At 48.2% G+C, this 21,577-nt stretch overlaps 1 pseudogene; it reads right to left on the bottom strand.

The window, feature by feature from the left end:
* The window catches only part of LOC147105938 (uncharacterized), a 68,620-nt pseudogene extending 48,047 nt beyond the window's left edge, over positions 1-20,573 (bottom strand).
* Positions 20,574-21,577: the final 1,004 nt, after the last annotated feature.

The raw sequence follows: 21,577 nt of genomic DNA, 5'->3' as shown, positions 1-21,577 counted from the left end.
TACTCTCATATTCTATTTTCCCTTTCTTAATTAATCCCTTTGTCCTCCTTTGTTGAATCCTAAACTGCTCCCAATCCTCAGGATTATTGCTTTTTCCAGCCAATTGATATGTCCTCTCCTTGGATCTTATGCTATCCCTAATTTCCTTTGTTAGCCACGGTTGAGTCACCTTTTTTGTTTTATTTTTATGCCAAACTGGGATGAACAAGTTCTGTAGCTCATCCATTCGGTCTGTGAATGTTTGCCATTGCCTATCCACCGTCAACCCTTTTGAGTGCCATTCCCCAATCAATTCTAGTCAACTCGCTCCTCAGACCATCGTAGTTTCCTTTATTTAAATTGAGGACCCTAGTCTCTGAGTCAACTACTTCATTCTCCACCTTAATGAAGAATTCGATCATATTATGATCGCTCCGACCCAAGGGGCCTCGTACAACAAGATTGCTAATTAATCCTTTCTCGTTACATAATACCCAGTCTAAGATGACCTGATCTCTGGTTGGTTCCTCGACATATTGGTCCAGGAAACCAGCCCGTAAACACTCCAGGAATTCCTCCTCCACAGTATTGTTACTAATTTGGTTGGCCCAATCTATATGTAGATTAAAGTCACCCATGATGACTACTGTGCCCTTATTGCACGCTTCTTTAATTTCCCTTTTAATGCCATCCCCAACCTCCGCCTTACTGTTTGGAGGTCTATATACCACTCCCACTAATGTTTTTTTCCCCTTAGTATTTCTCAATTCTACCCATACAGATTCCACATCATCAGAGCTAATATCCTTCATTACAATTGTATTAATCCCTTCTTTAACCAGTAATGCTAACCCACCTCCCTTTCCTTTTTGCCTATCTTTCCTGAATATTGAATACCCCTGGATGTTGAGTTCCCAGTCTTGGCCATCCTTGAGCCATGTTTCCGTAATCCCAACCAAATCATATTCGTTTACCTCTATTTGCGCAGCCAATTCATCCACCTTATTACAAATGCTCCTCGCATTAAGACACAAAGCCTTCAGGCTTGTTTTTTAAACGCTCTCAGACCTATTAGAATTATTATTTACTGTGGCCACGTTTGATTTAAACCGTTGATTTCTCTGATTGCCACTTTTGTTTTTCTCCTTCCTATCTTTTGCTTTTATCCCTGTTTTCCTTTCCTCTGTCTCCCTGCTCAGGTTCCCAACCCCCTGCCATTTTAGTTTAAAACCCCCCGAACAGTGCTAGCAAACCTCCCCGCAAGGATATTTGTCCCGCTCTGGTTCAGGTGCAACCCGTCCGACTTGTACAAGTCCCACCTTCCCCAGAAGCAGGCCCAGTGATCCAGGAAACTAAAGCCCTCCTTCCTGCACCAACTCCTTAGCCACGCATTCATCTGCTCTATCCTCCTATTCTTATACTCACTAGCACGTGGCACCGGGAGTAATCCAGAGATTACAACCTTTGAGGTCCTGCTCTTTAATCTGCTACCTAGCTCCCTAAATTCTTGCTGCAGGACCTCATCCCTCTTTCTACCTATGTCGTTGGTCCCAATGTGAACCACAACCTCTGCCTGTTCACCCTCCCCCTTCAGGATGCCCTGCAGCCGTTCAGTGACATCCTTGACCCTGGCACCAGGGAGGCAACAAACCATCCTGGAGTCATGTTTACGGCCACAGAAACGCCTATCTGTTCCCCTTACGATAGAATCCCCTACCACTATTGCTCTCCCACTCTTTTTCCTCCCTTCCTGAGCAGCAGAAGCACCCCTGGTGCCAGGAAGTTGGCTGCTGCTGCCTTCTCCCTCTCACACTCACTCTCACTCCCTCTCTCTCTCTCTCTCTCTCCCTCTCCCTCTCCCTCTCACTCTCTCTCTCTCACTCTCTCTCCCTCCCTCTCTCTCTCTCTCTCTCTCTCTCTCCATCTCCCCATCTCTCCCTCTCACTCTCTCTCTCCCCCTCTCTCTCACCCTCTCCCTCTCACTCTCTCTCTCTCCCTGTCACTCTCTCTCTCCGTCACTCTCTTTCTCCCTCTCTCGCCATCTCCCCATCTCTCCCTCTCACTCTCTCTCTCTCGCTCACTCACTCCCTCTCCCTCTCACTCTCTCTCTCTCTCACTCTCACTCTCTCTCCCTCCCTCTCTCTCTCTCTCTCCATCTCCCCATCTCTCCCTCTCTCTCACCCTCTCACTCTCTCTCTCTCCCTGTCACTCTCTCTCTCCGTCACTTTCCCTCTCCCTCTCTCTCCAGCTCCCCATCTCTCCCTCTCACTCTCTCTCGCTCACTCACTCACTCCCTCTCCCTCTCACTCTCTCTCTCCCCCTCTCTCTCACCCTCTCCCTCTCACTCTCTCTCCCTCTCTCTCTCTCTCTCTCTCCCTGTCACTCTCTCTCTCTCCGTCACTCTCTCTCTCCCTCTCCCTCTCACTCTCTCACTCTCTTTCCCTCCCTCTCTCTCTCCCTCTCCCTCTCATGCTCTCTCTCTCTCTCTCGCACCCTCTCTCTCTCACCCTCTCTCTCTTTCTTTCTCGTACCCTCTCTCTCTCTCTCGCACTCGCACCCTCTCTCACTCTCTCGCACCCTCTCTCTCACCCTCTCTCTCACTTTCTCTCTCTCTCGCACCCTCTCTCTCACCCTCACTCTCTCTCTCTCTCTCTCCCTCTCTGTCTCTCCCTCTCTCTCATACCCTTTCTCTCCCTCTCTCTCTCTCCCCCTCTCTCTCCCCCTCTCTCTCCCTTACACCCTCTCTCTCGCACCCTCTCTCTCACCTTCTCTCTCTCTCTCTTTCTCTCTCTCTCTCTCACTCCCTCTCTCTCCCTCTCTGTTACATCGTTATATTATCACATCGTTAAATGGAGCTACTTGTTACATTGTTATATGGAACTACTTTGGTTAGTGCATTTATACTGCTATGTGGCACACTGTGTCAGGCAGTGCACAGTGCAAGGTCGGACATCTTGTATCACTCCTCACCATGCGGCAGCAACATCATGAAAGCACTGAGTAAAAGCTGTAAACTAAAATGAGTTAAAAGTGTCTGTATTACATAGTAATAAGAACACAAGGGGACACAACATGGTGGCAGTGGTATAAGTGAGTACAACTTGTGCTATACGAACTATGAATAAGACGAAAAGTGAATATATGAGCTGATCGTGAGTGCCGGTGCCTGCGGTGATTGAGTGTGAACCGTACGGGCAACTAAGATGGTGGCTGCTGCTGCATTGACTTGCAAATGCAACCCCTCATGAACTGGGAAGCCGACGATATAGTAGAGGCATTCCGCAAGTTCAAACAGAAATGTGACCTTACATTCAAAAGCTTCCTGAAGCGTACTGCCAACGAGGAAAAGGTTAGTTACATCCTGTTGTGGACAGGAGAAAAAGGTCTAGATTTGTATAATAGCTGGAGTTTGACTGAAGAGGAAAAGGAAAACCCTACGACAATCTTTGAGAAATTCAGCAACCATCTAGAGCCTAAATCCAATCACCGTATACACAGATACAAATTCCAGAGTCTAAGACAGGAACCCGGTGAAACAGCTGACAATTTCATGACAAGGCTGAGAAATGAAGCCAGCAAGTGTGCATTTAAGGAAATGGAGGAAAGGCTTATGGACCAGCTGATATGGGAGTCAGCGCATGCAAAGGTACAAAAAGCCCTGATAGGGAAGGAAAAGCTCAAAATAACAGAAGCTATAGATACTGCGAGAGCTCATGAAGCAGCAAATGAGAACACTGATTTCTCAAGCGGCTGACATGCGGACGGCTTCTGAGACAGACAACAGAGTGGATACAGTGAGAGAAAAGTACAACACACAAAGATATGCACATGACAATGGGAGAAACATGTGCAGAAACTGGAAGCCCGCATGATTATACAGACAGGAGGAAATGTCCAGCATATGGAACAAGCTGCAATGCATGTGGCAAACTAAACCACTGGGAAAAGAGGTGTAGAACGAAGAAAGAAGGAACATACATCAAAAACAAAGGCAGACAGCAGAACCAGAGAAAGAAACACAATATCCATGTCATGGATGAGCAGGATGATGATGATTATGGTCATGGCAATACACTAAACATCAAAACCATAAAGGTACAGCTTCACGAGATGTCCAGAGCGGAAAATACTCCGAGGAAAGAATTGCACACCATCATCCAAATCGAAAAGAGGGTCAAAGGTCAGCCCACAACCATCAACTTAAAGTTCAAGCTGGACACAGGGGCCCAGAGCAACATTCTCCCATTGAAACTGTACCAGCAGATCTTTCCCAAAAACTTGAGAGAAGATGGCTACCCAAAAAACGGTTGTTTAAAGGCAAGTAATGTCACGCTGACAGCATACGGGGGGAGTGAGATTAAACAACTCGGAATAACCTTTGTCAAAGGGACACAAAAAAGAAAGAACATCAACTGCATGTTCTATGTCACCAACACTGAGGGGCCAGCGATCCTGGGATTAAACAGCTGTGAGAAGTTGAGATTGATCTCGGTGAATCACGAGCTGACGGAAATGTTGTAATGTATGTACCTTTAAGGGGGGAACTACTTTCTACAGCTCATGTATAGTACCGGCAGTGACCACACCTGTATATAACGCTGAGTAGTAATCTGTTGTTTCAGTTGCAGTCTGAGCCACGTTGAGTAAACATCGTTGTACCGTTCTCCGCAGTCTGTGTCTGATTATTACACGGACGTAACATTGGCGACGAGGCAGGTTCGAACCTACCTGCAACTCTGCATCACCTCCCGGGGATTCGTTCCTGGAGATCAGTGGATTGGAGGTCAAGGCCAGAGACTCGGGCGTCGACCACGGGCAACCGCCCAGTCATCCAGCAGAGACTCGAGAATTGTGGGGGAGGCTGTCGAGAGCCAGGCTTAGCTTTCCAGTCGAGGTGGTCCAGCGAAACGGGCTGGCAACAGGTAGTGCGCAGACCCTTCCCGGACAGCGGCGGGCTAGAGCCCGACCGAGCGGCACAGCAAAGGGCCGAGCAGCATCGACGGGGGAGAGAGAGAGAGGGCAGAGCGCACAGGGCGCAGCCGGTGTTCAGGTGCCGAGCAGCGTCGGAGAGAGGGAGAGAGAGAAGCGCGCGAAACCTACAGGGCGCCGCCATTGCCATGAGAACCGCCGGGAGCGGCGTCGGCAGCAGCGAGGGAGGAAGGAAAGCGCGGGAGATGCCATTTTAAGCCATTGGGAGACGCCATTTTAAACCACACCCAAAATGCCGAAGAGTGGCAGTATCACCGCATTTGACAATGAAGTCGAAGATTGGACTACATATGTCAAACGAATAGAGGTGTACTGCAAGGCAAATGGGGTGTTAGATGACAAGAAAGCGTCGGTATTGTTAAATTTAATGGGTGCAAAGACGTATGGGTTATTACAAAATCTAGTAACCCCAACGAAGCCAATGGAAAAGAGTTTTGAAGACATAGTAACGATACTAAAGGAACATTTAAACCCCACACCGCTGCTGATAGCAGAAAGATTCAAGTTTCACAAACGGAACCAGCATAAGGATGAAAGCAATGCTGATTATTTAACAGAACTGCGCAAACTATTGAAACACTGCCAGTTTGGAGCGGAACTGACAGATGCCTTAAGGGACAAGTTTGTGTGTGGGCTTCAAAGTGAAGGAACCCAGAAACGGCTTTTATCTGAAAAGGACCTTACGCTAGAAAAGGCTTTCAGCATTGCGGTATCATATGAAGCAGCAGCACGGGGCGCTGCAGAGATACAACAGAGACCTCAAGAATATGGCACAAACAAAATGTCATATGGAACAGAGAAGTGCTATCGCTGCGGCAGAACAACACACGACCAGAATGATTGCTGGTTCAAAGACAAAGTGTGCAGACAGTGTGGAAAAGTAGGACACATAGCACGAGTCTGCAGGTCGGGAAAGAAAACCAGCAATAAGAAACCTACCAAAGGAAAGTACCAGAAGGTACATAAGATGACGGAGAATAGTTCAGATGAACAAAAGAGTGATAACGACTCCGAAAGCAGGGAACTGAGTTGTCTGAAACTACATAATGTGATCACAATGGAGGATCACCAAACCATTTGGGTCACTCTCAAGATAGCAGGAGTCCAGGTAAAGATGGAATTGGACACAGGATCAGCCCTAACAGTCATAAACCGATGGGACTACGAGCGGCTATTCTCACACATACCCTTGAGAGACACAAAAATTATTTTGAAGACGTACACGGGGCAAAAAGTCTACCCCAAAGGAAAAATAAGGGTGACTGTTATATATAACGGTAAGGAAACACCAAAACTAGACCTGTATGTATTTCAAGATGGAGGACCACCATTACTGGGATGTGAATGGATCCGGAAAATACAACTGGATTGGCATTCCATACAGGCACTGACTGTGGCTGACAAAAAGGATGACGACGTCACACCTGGGCGACTGTCAAAGATCCTAACTGACGCGAAAGAAGTGTTCCAGCAAGGACTCGGAACACTAAAAGGCATGACAGCGACGATTAAAATTGAAGAAAACACAAGCCCAAAATTTTTTAAGGCCAGACCTTATGCGATCTGCCCAGCCGTCGAAGCAGAGCTGGAGAGTCTGAATGTTCAGGTGTACTGTCCAAGGTAGACTGGAGCGAGTGGGCTACACCCATCGTCCCTGTGATGAAAAAGTCGTTGAGCAGCACGCCTGGGGAACCAAAGAAGGTTCGCATCTGTGGGGACTTCAAGGTAACAGTGAACCCGGTCCTTCACACCGTACAATATCCACTTCCGCGGATTGAAGATATTTTCGCCTCGCTATCTGGAGGGAAATGCTTCACTAAGATTGATCTGGCCCAGGCGTATCTGCAAATGGAGGTAGAAGAAGCATCAAAAAAATACCTCACAATCAACACCCATAAAGGCCTCTACCAATACAACCGGCTGGTATTCGGGGTAGCATCAGCTCTGGCTATTTGGCAGAGGGCAATGGAACAAGTCCTGCAAGGGATCCCAGGGACCCAATGTTATTTGGACGACATCCTGGTCACGGGCGAAAATGATAGTGATCACCTTGCCAACCTGGAGCAGGTGCTCACTAGATTGCAGGAATATGGGCTCCGAGCTAACCGCCCCAAATGCGAGTTTTTTAGAAAACAAATCTCGTATTGTGGCCACGTTATCGATAAAGAGGGGTTACATAAGTCCCCAGAGAAGATTGAGGCAGTAGTCAAGGCTCCAGCACCGGAAAATGTGTCACAACTGAGGTCGTTCCTCGGGCTGGTAAACTATTACCATAAGTTCTTGCCAAATTTGTCTACAATACTACACCCACTGAACACCCTACTGCAAACTGGGGTGCCATGGAAGTGGAGTGACGAATGTAGACAAACTTTCCAGAAGAGCAAAACACTAATCACATCGAAAGAGGTATTGGCCCATTACAACCCAGCATTACCAATTCAGTTGGCATGTGATGCGTCACCCTATGGCATTGGAGCGGTGCTGTCGCACAAATTCTCGGACGGCTCAGAGAGGCCAATAGCCTTTGCGTCACGATCACTAACCTCAGCCGAGCGTAACTATGCCCAGATTGACAGGGAGGCCCTCAGCCTAGTGTGGGGAGTGAAAAAGTTCAATCATTATCTGCACGGGCAGAAATTCACCTTGCTGACTGATCACCAGCCTCTTGTCTCCATTTTTAATCCGAAGAAGGGCGTTCCGGTGATGACTGCGCAACGACTACAAAGATGGTCACTTTTTCTAAGGGCACACCACTATGAGATTGAATATAAGGGCACGAAACAGCATGGAAATGCTGATGGGCTATCACGCCTGCCACTGCCTACTGCGGAAGAAGCACCAGCAGTGGATCCTGTCGAAATATTCCATTCGACTATAGTTGAATACCTATCGGTAACTAACGCTTGTATCGAAAAGGAAACCCGAAATGACCCGACACTGTCTCGGGTATATGATTTGACGGTGAAGGGATGGCCAGCACATGGCGACTCACTGTTGCCAGCATTCTCGACAAGGCGAGAACAGCTGTGAGTGTGTCGGGGGACCTTGATGTGTGGATCCCGAGTGGTAATTCCACCCAAGTTAAGGGATAGAGTGCTCAATGAGCTTCATGAGGGTCATCTGGGAGGGGTAAAAATGAAAAGCCTAGCCAGGGCTTATGTGTGGTGGCCAGGAATCAATAAACAAATCGAGGACCTTGTGGCGGTCCCAACGGTTGTCTTTTATATTGAGATATATACATAATTCCCTTTAACTAAACTTATTTATGTATGTATAACTTACCTAACTGTATGTATTTAATTTACTTAATTGTATAACTTACCAGTTAGGGCTGTTGCCTCTTTAACTTATCTGTTGGGCCGTTGCCCCTTTAAGAGGCGACCTAACGCGCTGACGTCACGCATCACGTGACGCATGCGCGTCGGCCGCCGACCTAACGCGCTGACGTCACACGACGCATGCGCACTGGCCGCCGGCCCGATTCGGGCTTCCAAGACGGCCGCCGGCATAGCCCGGCCTATCGAGACTTCGGCTGCATCAGCCGGCAAGCGGGAGCAAAGGGATTCTCTGCTCCCGCGGCAAGTACTGGCACAGCCCGGCCTAGTAACCTCGGCCTTAAAGGCCAGCCTCCGTAACGGGGAGATGTACTGACAACGGCGCAGGTCACGTGACCGCCTAAGCGCACGTGAACGTGCTGACGTCATGACGCGGTCACGTGACGTCGGGAATATAGAGCCGAGTGTGAGGAGGTCAAGAGGCTCCCCACACGCTCCCCACGGGATTGGGAACGCAGTCCTTGTGGAGTCCCCGCTGGGACAAGATCTACAACATGGTGCTCCTGCAGTCAGCCATCTTACCTGCTATTTTACTTACCGTAAGACCTACAACATGGTGTTCCTGCAGTCAGCCACCTTACCTGCTACCTTACCTGCTGTAATTATCCTGTGATCTACAATATGGTGCTCCTGCAGTCAGCCATCTTACCTGCTACCTTATCTGCTGTATTATCCTGTTCTGGTAAATAAACAACTTATTTATAGTTCGGCGAAGCTAAACTCTTTTATATAGTGGCGATTTACACGAACCACTACAACCTGACCAAGAGCTGCTCAGGATGCCAGAAAGTCCAAAATGCACCACCACAGGCCCCTCTACACCCATGGGAGTGGCCCTCATCTCCATGGCAACGGGTGCATATTGATTTTGCTGGTCCATTCATGGACTCAATGTTTTTAATAGCCATGGATGCGCACTCGAAATGGCCTGAGGTCATCAAAATGTCCTCCACCACCACGGAGAAAACTATTGCAGTCCTATGGACCATTTTTGCCAGGAATGGCTTGCCAGAACAGATTTGCTCCGACAACGGACCACAGTTTGTGTCCGAAGATTTCCGGAAGTTCTTGAAAAAGAATGGGGTAAGGCATTACACATCCGCCCCGTATCATCCAGCCACAAATGGATTGGCTGAGAGGTTGGTACAAACCTTTAAGAAGGCAATAAAGGCTATGTACAATCACAACATTCCGCTGCAGCACAAGGTGGACAATTTCCTGTTCGCCTACCGGAATGCGACACATGCAGTCACCAACCAGGCCCCAGCCATGATGTTCTTTAACCGAAGGTTAAGATCTCGCCTGGATTTGCTCAGACCAAACGTACGAAGAGATGTTGAGAGTAAGCAATTCCAGCACATCTATGAGAAGCCGACAAGGAGCTTCAATGTAGGGCAACCAGTCTTGGCCCGCGACTACCGAACAGAAAAATGGCAGCCAGGAACGATATGCACACGGCAGGGCCCACTAATGTACACAGTGGAGGTTGGGGAGAGCATCGTGAGACGCCATGCTGACCAGATCCTAGAGTCACAGGAACAAGTCAACCCCATGCCTCGTCCATACGTACCTGGTGATGAACCCGACATACAGGTAGCATCTACCCCAGAAACAGTAGCATCGGAAGCTGATGAACCAACCGACGACAGGGGGTCAGAATCGCCTCCGCACCAAGAGCAAGACACTCGGGAAAGGCGCTATCCAGAAAGGATCAGGAAGCCTCCCCAAAGACTGAATTTATAAATAGACTATTTTCAGTTAATGTTGCATGTTAAAAGTGTTAATTGTAATTAGTTTGATATTTAATTGTTAAATGAGTGTTATGGTACTGTTAATCTAAAAGGGGAGGAATTGTAATGTATGTACCTTTAAGGGGGGAACTACTTTCTTCAGCTCATGTATACTGTAGTACCGGCAGTGACCACACCTGTATATAACGCTGAGTAGTAATCTGTTGTTTCAGTTGCAGTCTGAGCCACGTTGAGTAAACATCGTTGTACCGTTCTCCGCAGTCTGTGTCTGATTATTACACGGACGTAACAAACGTCACTGAGGATAGACAGCAACACCCCACTGGAGAATCGCCCACAAATCAAGAGTAAAAAAGACATGATAGACATGTATCCGGAATGTTTCGATGATACAGCGGGATGTTTTGGAGATTTCCAATACCACATCACCATCGATCCAGAGGTAAAGCCCATTATCCATGCTCCACGAAAAGTACCCATTGAGCTGAAGACAAAGCTTGAGAGAGAGCTAAAGGAGATGGAAGAAAAGGGAGTGATCGTAAAGGTCACTGAACCCACAGACTGGGTAAACTCAATTGTGGTACGAGAAAAGCCAAACGGGCATCTCAGAATATGTTTGGACCCCAAAGATCTAAACCAGGTGATAAAGAGGGACCACTATCCCACCCCAACGCTAGAGGAGATTACGCCATCACTGGTAGGAGCCAAGGTTTTCTCAAAACTAGATATTGGAACGTGAAGTTGGATGAGGAATCAATAACACTGACAACATTCAACACACCATTTGGGCATTACAAATTCCTGCGGCTACCATTCGGGTTAAAGGTCAGTCAAGATATCTTTCAACAGAAAGTAGACGAGACATACAGAGGCTGTGGAGGAGCTATAGGAATAGCTGATGATATTCAGATCTATGGAGCAGATGAAAGAGACCATGACATGCACCTACATGAGGCCATGGAGTGTACCAGGAAGGCTGGCATCAAGTTAAATGCCGATAAGTGCATAGTTAAAGTCAAGGAATGCCAATTCTTCAGTATGATTTACACACCAGAGGGAGTCAAGCCAAGTCCTGAGAAGATTGCGGCGATTACTCAAATGAAACCACCCAAAGATAAGAAAGAGCTGAGGAGTTACCTCGGCTTGGTCCAATACATGAGTTCTTTCATCCCACACATGTCGGAACATACAACAAATCTCAGAGAGCTAATGAAAGAAGACGCCGAATACCAGTGGTCTGAATCAAATGAAAGGAATTTCAAACAACTTAAAGAATTGTTGTGCAAAGAAACAAGCCTGTCATATTATGACAGAAGAAAACCAGTCACTCTACAAGTAGACGCTTCTACCAGAGGACTAGGGGCAGCTCTTGTGCAGGAAGGAAAGCCAATAGCTTTCGCATCAAAGGCCTTGACGTCAGCCGAGACGAGATACGCCAACATAGAAAGAGAGCTATTAGCAGTAGTGTACGGATGCGAGAAATTCCATACGTACCTGTATGGAAGGCAGTTTATAATAGAGAGTGACCATCGTCCACTAGAACAGATCTATAAGAAGAATCTGTGCAAAGCACCTGCAAGACTGCAAAGACTACTTTTAAGGCTCCAAAGCTACGACTTCACGCACAAATATAAGCCAGGAAAGGAAATGGTGCTAGCAGATGCGTTGTCTCGATTGTCACCATATGAGAAACACGAGGTGGAGGGTCTAACAGTAAAAATCCACCACCTAGTGAGTGTTACCCCTACAAAGCTCAGTCAAATCAGAGATGAGACTAGCAAAGATGAGGAATTACAACTACTCACACAACAAGTGATACAGGGGTGGCCAGAGAGAATCCAGCAGGTACAGGCGACAATTCGTCAATACTGGACGATTAGAGACGACATCGCAATAGAAGACGGTATTCTCCTTGCTGGATCGAGGATCATCGTGCCAAAGACGATGCAGACAGAACTTCTCCATCTAATACATGAAGGTCATATGGGAATGGAAAAATGCAAGCTGAGATCCAGATCAGCTGTATACTGGATAGGCATGTACAAAAATATCAAACAGATGGTTTCTGCATGTGGTATATGCCAGAAATACAGAAATGCACAACAGAAAGAGGAGATGATACCTAGTGAAATACTGTCAAGACCATGGCACACTGTTGGGGCAGATCTCTTCATGCGCAATCAAGAATGGTATCTCAGAGTGGCAGATTAGTATTCCAAGTTTCCTTTTGTGAGAAGGATGAAAGATCTGAGAGCCACAACTACCACCAGAATTGCAAAGAGTTTGTTTGCTGAACAAGGAATCCCGGAAAAGGTAATCTGTGACAATGGAACCCAGTTCACATCGAGTGAATTCAGAGCTCTGGCAGAAAAGTATGGGTTCAAAATAGTAACCTCATCCCCACATTTCCCAAGGGGACACGGGTTCATCGAAAGACAGATCCAGACTGTCAAGAGAACTCTCATCAAAAGCAGTGAGATGGGGGAAGACCAAGACCTTGCCCTCCTGTCACTCAGATCAACACCACTGAAAGCAGACATGAAATCACCTGCGGAATTGCTGAATGGGAGGAAGTTTAAGACTACACTACCAGCAAAAATATATCCTCCCCAGGACCAGGAGGACTTCAGACAGAAGCTGGCAGAAGCACAAGTCGTAGGGAGCAAATATTACGATAAACATGCAAAGATGCTACTGTAGGAATTAACGAATTCCAACAAATAACGGAGATCGACACAAGAGAACAATCAAACAGGTCTTTACTCAACGGAGATGCCATGAGGACTGCCTGGGCAGTCCCGTGGTTTGCGACGTGACGTCATCGCGTTTGCCTACATTTTCCCGTGCTCTTAAAGGGGCCACACCCCGTACATGCAAACTCTATATACAAAACACAGTAATGCCTAACACAATGGTACAGGTTTAGGCTGGTGTTAGAACATCATTAAAGAGAATTATATACAGTTAGCCAGAGTCATTCAGTGGTTCTGCCACATGCGCCCCCCCAGAATTCACTTTAACGGACAAAGTCAAATGGTGAGGGGGTCTGACAAGCCTGTCAGAACGACTCCTGTACTCTCGAGGCGGAGGCTGCTGGGCGGCTGGCGGTCTGGCGGGCGGACGCACTTGGTCTGCCGTAACGACGACAGGTGGCCGACTCCGTCTCAGCGGTTGTGCTGTCTCGACGGGGCGGTCGAGGTCTAAATGTGCTGACTTTAAGCGGTCGACCGAAATGTGATCCGGTTTACCACCGACATCTACCGTGAAGGTTTTGTCCCCTGCTTCCAACACGCGGAAGGGACCGGTATATGGGGCCTTGAGTGGATCCTTATGTGCATCATGGCGAATAAAAACGTATTCAGCCTTGTGAAGCTCCATGGGAACGTGTGACCTCTGCGGCCCGTGGTGCGAAGTGGGCACCGGTGCGAAACATCTGGCCGTCTCTTGGTGACTAGCAAGCTGGGCAGACGCGGACCATGGCTCCGTCGATGTTGGTAGGAAGTCCCCTGGGACTCGCAGCGGCTGACCATACACAAGCTCCGCTGATGAAGAGTGAAGGTCTTCTTTGGGGGCCGTGCGAAGGCCCAACAGGACCCACGGTAGCTTGTCTGCCCATCCAGCGTCCTGGAGGCTGGCCCTCAGGGCGGCTTTCATTGACCGGTGGAAGCGTTCGCAGAGGCCATTCGACTGTGGGTGGTAGGCTGTGGTGCGGTGTAATTTGACAGAGTCCTTGTGCCACTGCATTCCAGAGTTCAGAGGAAAACTGCGGTCCCCTATCTGACGAAATATCTGCGGGCACTCCGAAACGGGCGATCCAGGAGGAAATGAACGCCCTGGCCACGTCCGCCGAAGTAGTGGATGACAGGGGTACCGCCTCTGGCCATCTGGTGGTGCGGTCAACCATGGTCAGAATGTGTGAAAAACCATGGGAGGGTGGGAGTAGTCCTACCAGGTCCACGTTGACATGGTCAAAACGTCGCTCCGCAACTGTGAAGGCGGCCAACGAAGCTTTGATGTGGCGCTGTACCTTGGCCTTTTGGCAGACCACGCAGGTGTTGGCCCAGTCGCGGACATCTTTATGCATGCTATGCCATACAAATTTCACTGACATCAGTTTCTGAGAGGCCTTCATTCCAGGGTGTGACAACCCATGTATGGCGTTGAACACTTTGCGGCGCCAGACGACCGGCACGACAGGGCGAGGATCCTGTACGGAACTTGATGTCGGCCAACTGGAGGCCAGTGATGGCCATTCTGTAAGCTTGGACTTCCGGGTCTGAGGCTTGGTCCGCTGCCATGAGGGCGTAGTTGTTACCCAAATGAACCGTATAGACGATCGCGCAGGAGAGGCAGTCTGCCACCAGGTTGTCCTTACCGGCCACGTGCCGTATATCCGTGGTGAATTCGGATATGTAGGTCAGTTGACGCTGCTGTCGGGCTGACCACGGTTCGGCGGTCTTGCACATTGCAAAGGTCAACGGCTTATGGTCCACAAAGGCGGTGAAAGGACGTCCTTCCAGTAGGAACCGAAAATGGTGGATGGCCAGAAAAAGGGAGAGCAACTCCTGGTCGAACGTGCTGTATGCTCTCTCGTTTTGCCAAGTTGATGGCTGAAGAATGCCAAATGCTGCCACGTCCCGTTCACCCACTGCTGTTGCACGGCACTGACTGCGTAGTCCGACGCGCCTGTGGTGAGGGCGATGGTGGCTCCTGGCAGCGGGTGCGCCAGCATAGTCGCGTTGGCTAAGGCGCTTTTGGTGTTGGCGAACGCTCGGGCCATGTCATCCGTCCAGTCTACCGGGTTCTTGCCAGTCTTGCCCTTGAGGGCCTCGTACACGGGCTGCATGAGTAGTGCCGCCTTAGGCATGAAACGGTGGTAAAAGTTTACCATGCCTAGGAATTCCTGCAGGGCCTTTATGTTCTGCGGGTGTGGAAAGGATGTCACCACCTCTACCTTCGAAGGTAAAGGAACCGCTCCCTCTGAATGATGCGATGCCCCAGGAAGTCAATTTGGTGCAGGCCAAACTGACACTTGGCCGGGTTGATAATCAGGCCATGTTGGCTGAGGCGTCGAAAAAGGGTGCATAGGTGACAGGTATGTTCTTCCTTAGTCGGACTGGCAATTAGAATATCGTCCAGGTAGACGAAGAGGAACTTGATGTCCCGCAGCACGGAGTCCATCAGGCGTTGGAAAGCCTGGGCGGCGTTCTTTAACCCAAACGGCATCCGTAAAAACTCGAAGAGGCCGAATGGGGTGATGACTGCAGTCTTCTGGACGTCTTGTGGATGAACTGGGACCTGGTGGTAGCCCCGGACGAGGTCGACTTTTGAGAACACGGTGTTCCCTGCCAAATGGGCAGAGAAATCCTGGATATGGGGGATCGGGTACCGATCAGGAGTGGTGGCGTCGTTTAGTTGTCGATGGTCGCCGCATGGTAGCCATCCGCCGCCAGGCTTCGGGACGATATGGAGGGGTGAAGACCAGGGACTATTCAACTGGCGAATAATCCCTAACCGTTCCATGGTTGCGAACTCCGCCTTTGCGACCGTCAGCTTGCCAGGTTCCAGGCGCCGGGCCCGCGCGTAGACCGGTGGGCCGTTGGTGGTGATGTGGTGTTCCACACCATGTTTCGTGGCTGTGGAGGAGAACGTGGGTCTTGTCAGGTCGGGGAATTCGCTGAGCAGGCGAGCGAATTCATCAGGAGTCGGGAACGCACAGGAGACGGTGCGTGACGTAGTGTTACTGCGGTAACACGGAAGAGAATTAAAAGTAGCTGCGTTGATCAGCCGCCGGTTCCTAACGTCGACCAGGAGGCTGTTGGCGCACAGGAAATCCGCGTCGAGGAGGGGCTGGGAAACTTTGGCCGCAACAAACTCCCAGTGAAAATGTTGCCCCCCCGAGGCACAACTCCACATGCCGTCTGCCGAAGGTCCGAATTGTTCCGCGATTGGCCGCTTCAAGGGCGGGGCCATGATTCCCCGTCTGCACATCGAGGGCGGACGTGTGTATAATGCTGCACTGCACTCCGGTGTCACACAGAAAACGACGACCGGAGAGAGTATCAGTGATGAACAGCAATTTTCCTGCGTTGTTGATTGCCATCGCGGCCGCGGGGTGCCTGTTAGACCCGTTCCTCGGTGGTCGCAGTGTCAGTTGTTGGTTTTTGTGGTGAAAACTGCAGGGAGGGTGGCAACGCCTCGCCTTCGCGCCGAACTGCGCGTGGTAGAAACACAGCCCAGCAGGCTGACGAGCTGGGGCGGCATCTGCAGGGGATGGGTGCCTCGTGGCGGCGCATTGCTGCCGAGTTACAGCGAAAATTTTGTCAGCCTCCGCCGCGAGTGTTGCGCAGTCTTCAGTTTCAGGTCTGGCCAGGGCAGCTTGTACCTGTTCAGGCAGTTGGCTGAGGAAAATCTCGCAGAATAGGAAACATTCCCGTTCTGAGCCCAGGAGTGTGAGCATTTGGCTCATCAACTCTGAAGGCTTGGAGTCTCCGAGCCTGGGCATAGCGAGTAATCGACGGGCGCGCCCCGATTTTGTGAGCCCGAAAACCTGCAGTAACCGCGCTTTGAGTGTTTCATACTTGCGCTCCGTTGGGGGTTTTTTGAGGAGGCTGACGATCCAAGAGGTGGTAGAGCTGTCGAGTGCGGAGACCACGTAAAGATACTTGGTCTGAACCGCATCGATGTTCCTCAGGGCGAACTGGGCCTCGACCTGAATAAACCACGAGGGCGCTTGCTGCTCCCAGAACTGCGGTAGCTTTAGCGAAACGGCATTTGCTTCCATGCTGTGCTCTTCTTTTGTGAAAACGTTCACAAAAACGGGGTCACCAATGTAGGAATTAACGAATTCCTACGAATAACGGAGATCGACACAAGAGAACAATCAAACAGGTCTTTACTCAACGGAGATGCCACGAGGGCAGGCCCGTGGTTTGCGACATGACGTCCTCGCGTTTGCCCGATGAGGGGGTTGACATATGAGGAAAGGTTGAGTTGGTTGGGACTCTACTCATTGAAGTTCAGAAGAATGAGAGGCGATCTTATCGAAACATATAAGATTGTGAGGGGGCTTGATCGGGTGGATGCGGTGAGGATGTTTCCACTGATGGGTGGGACTAGAACTTGGGGGCATAATCTAAGAATAAGGGGCTGCCCTTTCAAAACTGAGATGAGGAGAAACTTCTTCACTCAGAGGGTAGTAAATCTATGGAATTTGCTACCCCAGAGAGCTGTGGAAGCTGCACCATTAAATAAATTTAAAATGGAGATAGACAGTTTCCTAGCAGATAAGGGAATTAGGGGTTACGGGGAGAGGGCAGGGAAGTGGACATGAGTCTAGATTCGGATCAGCCATGATCCTATTGAATGGTGGAGCAGGCCCGAGGGGCCGTATGGCCTACTCCTGCTCCTACTTCTTATGTTATGTTCTTATGTTTTCCCGCGCTCTTAAAGGGGCCACGCCCTGTACATGCAAACTCTATATACAAAACACAGTAATGCCTAACACAATGGTACAGGTTTAGGCTGGTGTTAGAACATCATTAAAGAGAATTATATACAATTAGCCAGAGTCATTCAGTGGTTCTGCCACATGACCAGAATTGCTGAATGGGCAATCAGTGCATGTGCAAGACCCGGTGTTGAAAACCTGGAATCCAGCCAAGGTCATTGGAAAAGCTGATACTCCAAGATCCTACTTGGTAGAGACCGAACCTGGTAACCAATACAGACAGAACAGACTCCACATCAGACCTTCACCTGAACTGGTTAGGCAGCAGACAATATCAGCAACATTGACAACATCAGCAACATTGACAACACCAGCAACATTGACAACACCAGCAACATTGACAACATCAGCAACATTGACAACACCAGCAACATTGACAACATCAGCAACATTGACAACACCAGCAACATTGACAACACCAGCAACATTGACAACATCAGCAACATTGACAACATCAGCAACATTGACAACATCAGCAACATTGACAACATCAGCAACATTGACAACATCAGCAACATTGACAACACCAGCAACATTGACAACATCAGCAACATTGACAACACCAGCAACATTGACAACACCAGCAACATTGACAACATCAGCAACATTGACAACATCAGCAACATTGACAACACCAGCAACATTGACAACATCAGCAACATTGACAACATCAGCAACATTGACAACACCAGCTACTACAAGCAGTACAATGCCAGAAACAAGCGCCACAAATCAAACAACCACGAGCATGCACATTCCAACTACAAGTGCGACAGCAACAACAACAACAACAAGAGCGGAACACACCAAAACACCGCAGAGAGGAGTGGTCACCACCAAATCCACAAGATGGAGGGACAACATCCAACCACCTGAGCGATATCACGAATAAGAAAAGAAAACTCACGATTCTTTGTATTTGATAATAATAGTTCAGATAAAATATTTTTTTAATTAAATTAAATTTCATGTTTTAGTTTTTTGAGAAAGATGTTACATCGTTATCGTAGTGGCGCTCCGTAGTTTTCAATATGCAGCCACTGAGCTTTGAGGCTTTTAGCAACGAGTAGATGCGTGTCGAAATAAAACGTTCCAAAACGTAACTTTGTCTTTTAACTGTTTCAAACAGGATTTCAAAGTAAAACACGTTTAACACACATGGTCAAAAACTGTATTGCACCACAGCCATCAAAGCTTCTACCTTTTCCAGCCTCGTGGAGCTTGAACTGTAAAAATGGCATGTGACAAGCTTAAGGACTGTACCATTGGAGCAAGAATAAAGGGGGTCTCTCAGACTATACTATTGGAACAAGAAAAGAGGGGGTTTCTCAATACAATAAGTCAGTCAGGTAAATTAACTATATTATACTAGAATATGCATCAATAATAAACAAATGTACATACATACTGTACCATAATATTTAACCAATATTTTAAAGTATTTTCTTTCTTCTTTACACTTTCTTAAACTTTCATGACTCTTACATTCCGGCCCCTAATTGACTAGGCGCATGAAGCATAGCAATTACTCAAACATTCTTAAGAGTCATAAACTAATGAGTTCAACATATTTACAATATAAATGTCCCCTTTTTTTTGTTCAGGAACCTTTCACGCTGCTTCTTGTAGCAGGCAGAGCTTTGTGATCGGTCTTTCCAGGGTACTGGTCTTGGTTTGCAAACAAACGCGACGAATAACGCCTCTCGAGTCTGGCATGGTCTTAATTATTTTTCCCATCAACCAAGAATTTCTGGGGCTGAATCATCCACGATTAAGACGATGTCTCCGACAATGAAGTTCGTCTTTACTTTGGACCATTTTTGACGCTCCTGTAGCAGAGGTAAGTATTCTCTTGGCCATCTGGTCCAGAAAAGGTCTGACATATACTGAACTTGCCTCCACTTCCGACGTGCATACAGATCTTCCTTTTTGAAGACTCCCGGGGGCATGACTGGCTGTGTTTTCAACAACAACAGGTGGTTCGGGGTCAGGGCTTCGAGGTCATTGGGATCATCTGATGTCTTAGTTATCGGTCGGTCATTAATGATGGCTTCAACCTCACACAGAACGGTTTGAAGTCCCTCGTCGTCAAGCGTTTGCAGCTTCAGTATGGAACTGAGTAGTTTTCTTACGGTGCATATCTGTCTTTCCCAGACACCTCCGTGATGGAATGCAGCCGGGGATTGAAGATCCACTTAATTCCTGTTTGCATCATGGCTTCCTGTATTTTGAGCTGATTCCAACCTTCAATAGCTTCCCGTAGTTCTCTCTCTGCTCCGACAAAATTAGTGCCATTATCAGAACGTATAATGGACACCTGTCCTCTTCTACAGCCAAAGCGCCGCAGGGCGTTAATACAGGAATCAGTGTGTGTGCCACCTCAATATGAACTGCTCTGATGGTCAAACAAGTGAAAAGCACACCATATCTCTTGACAAGGCTCCGTCCTCGCTTTACCTCAAAAGGCCCGAAATAGTCCACCCCTACGTTTGTAAATGGGGGCTTGTCTGGTAACAAACGGTCTTCAGGCAGGTCTGCCATTTTCTGCTCCCCAGCTCTAGCGTGTAACCGTCTGCAAACAATGCATTCAGAGAGTATTTTTCTTATTACAGAATTAGCTCCTGGAATCCAGTATCTTTGTCTTAGCTTCGCAAGCACGTGATTCCTCCCACTGTGTCCAATACTCTGGTGTATATGCCGAAGAATGAGAGTAGCAACCCGGAGGTCCTTAGAAAGGATAGCAGGATGCTTGGCCTCCTCTGGCATAGCAAATTTGTTTAGTCACCCTCCCACCCTCAGTACTCCATCTTGGAGTGTAGGGTCCAGCTTGTAGATATGACTACCTTTCTTGATCGGAGTATTTTGCTGTAAAGCTTCGATTTCTTTTGGATATCTTTGTCTTTGACTGAAGCAAACTATCTCCATCTCAGCCTTGGCCAAATCCTCCATGGTCAATGAATTCTTACCCAATGTGGTCTTGTGTTGGTGCATATACTGCCGTAGAAGCATTCTCTGCTTATCAGGGTTACTTTCAGACTGACTGATAGTGGCTCGATACTTTTTTCTCTTACCGCTCAGGTGTAGCAGCAACTCTTTCAGCCTTAGAAACCATGCAACTGCTTTCCTCAACTGGTGCCATCCTGAGAAATGGTTAACAAGCTTGTTCACTGTGTCAAAGTTTTCTTTCGTAGTTATGAGATTTGCTGTGACTGATCTCTTAACTTCGACGTCGTCTTCAGCAACCTGACTTGGCATATCTGGTCTTTCTGGCCATGATCTCTCTGTTTCCAGCAGATAACTTGGGCCTTGTATCCAAGTGAAAGGACAGGGATGGGCCGGAAATAAAGGTTCTAAATTGGGGGAAGGCCGATTTTAATAGGATAAGGCAGGATCTGGCCAAAATGGACTGGGATCAGCTACTTGTAGGAAAATCCGCATCGGAGCAATGGGAGGCTTTCAGAAGGGAGATTGAGATCATACAATGGCAACATGTTCCCGTAATGGTCAAGGGTGGTTCCAAAAACCACAGGGAACCTTGGATGTCAGGGGATATACGAGAATGGATTAGGAAAAAAAGGAGGGCTTTTGGCAGATACAAAAGGCTAAAGACGGAGGAAGCCCTAGAGGAGTACAAAAAGTGCAGGGGGATACTTAAAAAAGAAATTAGGAGATCAAGGAGGAGCCATGAAATAACACTGGTGAGCAAAATAAAGGAAAATCCTAAGATGTTTTATAAGTATATTAAGGGTAAGAGGATAACTAGGGAAAAAATAGGGCCCATTAGGGACAAAAGTGGCAATCTGTGTGTGGAGCCGGAAGATGTAGGAGGGGTTCTAAATGAATTTTTTGCATCTGTTTTCACTATGGAGGAGGACGATGTAGACATAGAAATAGGGCGGGGGGACTGTGATATGCTCGAACATATTAACATCGAGAGGGAGGAGGTATTGGCGGTTTTAGCAGGCCTAAAAATGGATAAATCCCCAGGCCCGGATGAAATGTATCCCAGGCTG

Source organism: Somniosus microcephalus, chromosome 16 (assembly GCF_052327205.1).
Source record: "Somniosus microcephalus isolate GS21.2 chromosome 16, FLI_Smic_1.0, whole genome shotgun sequence".
Taxonomy (NCBI): domain Eukaryota; kingdom Metazoa; phylum Chordata; class Chondrichthyes; order Squaliformes; family Somniosidae; genus Somniosus; species Somniosus microcephalus.
Note: the sequence above shows the minus strand (reverse complement) of the source record. Positions and strands in the feature narration are given on the sequence as shown.